Source organism: Dipodomys merriami, unplaced genomic scaffold (genome assembly GCF_024711535.1).
Source record: "Dipodomys merriami isolate MVZ:Mamm:240054 unplaced genomic scaffold, mDipMer1.0.p SCAF_113, whole genome shotgun sequence".
Taxonomy (NCBI): Eukaryota; Metazoa; Chordata; class Mammalia; order Rodentia; family Heteromyidae; genus Dipodomys; species Dipodomys merriami.
Window position 1 is genome coordinate 354,595 of NW_027202416.1, and position 3,775 is coordinate 358,369.

The following is a 3,775-nucleotide window of genomic DNA, read 5'->3' on the forward strand; positions in this document are numbered from 1 at the left end:
TGAAAAGCCATCACCTTTGGACTTAGCTTTAAAGGCTTCAAAGTATGATCAAATTTAAAATGAAAACGACAAAATAGTCATTGACAAAAAAATTGTAAATATGAGCAATCGACCAAATGATATAAGCTTTTCCACTATACACAGAATTTTAGAGAAATAAGATCAATCGCAATTTAAGGAACAATAAGTGTTCCTTGTTACAAATAGGCAACCATGGATATATGCCTGTATAAAGATTGCATCATTAAGTATTTAAATTTAGAGGGTACTTCATGCTTCAGCAGCAGGTCTACCCAAATTACAATAACACAGAGATGAACATGGCACTTGCACAAGGATTATATGAAAATTTGTGAAGTATTCTATAGTTGTCATTCTTCTGATGCAAGAAATATAAAAACAGTTATTAAAAAGTTGATTACAAAAATACAAGTGTAACAATACATGTAATTCATAGAATTAAAGGTTAGTTTGACATCAGTATATTAAATCTTCACCTTAGAAAGGCCTTTACATTGCATAACCATTACAAAACTGAAATTAGACAACATTGTCATGTTATCCCAAAGAAATAAAATAATATAAGGACCTAGGATAAAAAGGAATTTTAAACTTCTTCTATATGGAATGCAATCTGAAAGGACACATTTATTAATGAAACTATACATTATATAAAAATGTAGAATTCAAAGTATTATATCTAGGAGCGAATGAAATAGATTATGGATATTGTACAAACATAGATATACTTGTTTCCCAAAAGCACCATTTCAACAGATAAGTTAAAATTATTTCTGATAAAAAAATCACAATCTCTGCAGAAATCATTATAGATGTATACAAAAAACTCTTGAATGCATTTTGACATCAGAGTCAGGCAATTCACTTGGAAGAATACCATGGAATCCATGAATTTTAAAAGTAAGATATTGCTGTTGCTTTTTATTGTGAAAAAATGTGTAGGGCCACAGAGGATGGACTGGCATTTTTGAAATTTAATAAACTTAACCAAACCATTACGACTTATGAGAACAATTTGTACAGCCTTCCACAACTTCAAAGAGGTAGTGATACATACTTTTCCTTTTGGCAATATTAAATGCAATTTCTTCCAAGCTGTTCTTCAAACCTGGTTTGATATAATGGTTCAACAGAGTATCATTTCGATTTATATTCCCAGCAGCAACATGCAAGGAGGACCAGAGGCCTTTAATTTGGGGATTGGTATCTGCCACTCTGGTATTATTCCACATATAAGCACTGTGCAGGGGTGTCAGCCATTCAGAGTTATTGCATGAATATCTGCCTTGAGCTACCAACTCATGGACAATGTCTAAATGTCCATTCTAGGCTTCCATATGAAGAGGGCTATGCTCATCCTCATCCCTAGTATTCATCTGGGTGGCCTTTTTGGAAAGTAGTCTTCACACCATAGTAAGAAATTTGCTTGGATCCTACTCCATTTTTTTTCTTGAAATTGATACCATTCCTCACTTTTTCATCTTGTTCCTTGTCTGAACATGAGGACCCTTGGTGTCTTCATGTGCAGCTTATTCTAGGAATGAGAAAATAGGAAACAATGCCTTCTTTGTAAATGATTTGGGAAATATCATGTTATAGTGTAAGAGAACTCACTATTCAACATATGGGCTTTAAGAGCTTTCTAGTAGCTTTCTAATGTTGGTATCCAACATTAGAAAAAATGTATAATGCAGTAGTAAAATAGAAGTCCTTGGTATGACTACCTAAATTCTTGTTTTTTTATGTTTTTTTATTTTTATTTTTTTAAATTTAATTTTATTTTATTTGAGAACATACTGTACAGAGGGGCTACAATTACATGGGCAGCATAATGCATACATTTCTTACCAAGCATTGCAGCCTCCTGCTTTGTTTACCCTTCACCTCCCTTCCCAGCCTCCCCCCTCCCCCCACCCAATTATACCCCCCTCCCCCCCCCCACACCGACATTGTAAAGTTGGTTTTGACATGACATTTTGTACTTCTCATTGTTGCAACAGGTCCACCTGAATCCTTAAACGACTTGTTTGTCCCCATCTCCTCCACATGTTATACTGACATCAAATATAGTGAAAGCGGGGGTTACACTGTGGGGGAGGGACATACAAAGCAACAAAGAAATAATCTTATAAAAGACAGTTGTTTTCATCTAAAAATAGGCCTGTCTATTGCATTCAAGTTATTTTGATTATTGAAGATGCTTAATGAGAAGTCAAAATGTATTAATAGTCCTTTACTATCAATTAAATTTCACTTTTTCTTCTTGGAAAATATAATGATCAAAGCAATAGTTCAGAATCAGCAAGCAATAGTTCTGATTCATGCTTCAAGTGCAAGTGAATCACCAGTAAGTAGTCCTCGATTCCATTTTCCACAAAGTTTTGTCACAGATACATTCTGCCTGCCTTCTGTAGCTGCTTTCCTAGCCTGGACCTATTCCTTCATTGTACAGGAAAAATGTGATTCAACTGATTTCAGTCAGATCTGTTAGTAGAATTATCAAGTATTTAGATTCTTTTTTTAAATTAGTTGTGGGGCCTGAGCTCGGCCTGGGCACTCTCCTTTAGCTCTTCAAATCAAGGCAAGCGCTCTACAACTTGAGCCACAGAACCACTTCTGGATTTTTCTGTTTATGTGGTGCTGTTCTGGGAAATGGCAGAGCAGAAAGTGAAATGATGAAACTAAAAATATAAAAGCAAAATAAATTAGGATAATTATGGAGCAACCATATTGTCTATGAGAACCATGAAAGAGAAAGAGGAAAAGAGATACATATGTGAAATGACATAGCTAGCCACAAAATCCATGCATCTAATCAATTTACAGAGCAAACAATTTTTTTTTATTTTTTAAAAGAGATGGAAATAGAATTTATGTATTTACTTGAAATTAGTAAATACATTTTTAGTCGCCTATGTAAAGAGACATAGCTTTGACCAAATTACAGGCAAGAACCTTAATCCTTGGGCTGGGAAGGTGGCTCAGTGGTAGAGTGCTTATCTTACAGCTTACTACAGTGTGGAGAGTACTTTCCAAAAGGGCCACTTATATGAATACTAGGGATGAGGATGAGTATACCCCTCTTCATCATGAAGCCTAGAGTGGACACCTAGACATTGCCCATGAGTTGGTATCTCAAGGCAGATATTCATGCAATAACTGTGAATGGCTGGACACCGCTGCACAGTGCTTATATGTGGAACATATTGCAACAGCACACACACACACACACACAAACACACACACACACACACACACATGCACATATACACACACAACATCAGGTTTCTTCTTAAGTATTTTTTGTGTATGGTCTTAAGAAGAAATTTACATTACTAACTTGAATTTCTGACAGGACAATATCATCACTGTACATCTTGCTTCTATGCTCTCAGTTTTAAATTACTATCTAAGTATGTGCATTACATATGTACAGGAAAAATTAAGATCCACACGGGTGGTTCAGGTCTTTAATCCTACCTAATCAGAAAGACGAAATGTGATGACTGTGCTTTGAAACCAGACAAAAAAGTTCATTAGATTCTGGTTTGAAAGTAACCAGCAAAAGCTAGAAATGGACCTGTAGTATAAGCAGTAAAATGCTAGCATTGAGAAAACTAAAACAAAAACATAACAAATTCTGGGACAGAGCCAAGCCTTGAGTTCAAGCTCAAGTATTGGCACCAAACTAGTGAATGATGAATAAATGAATGAACTAAAAATAAATTAAGTGGTCACATGTGGAGAGACAGGT

At 35.2% G+C, this 3,775-nt stretch overlaps 1 pseudogene; it reads left to right on the forward strand.

Moving 5' to 3' along the window:
• Positions 1–272: 272 nt before the first annotated feature.
• On the forward strand, positions 273–372 carry LOC138822635 (U6 spliceosomal RNA; annotated as a pseudogene).
• Positions 373–3,775: the final 3,403 nt, after the last annotated feature.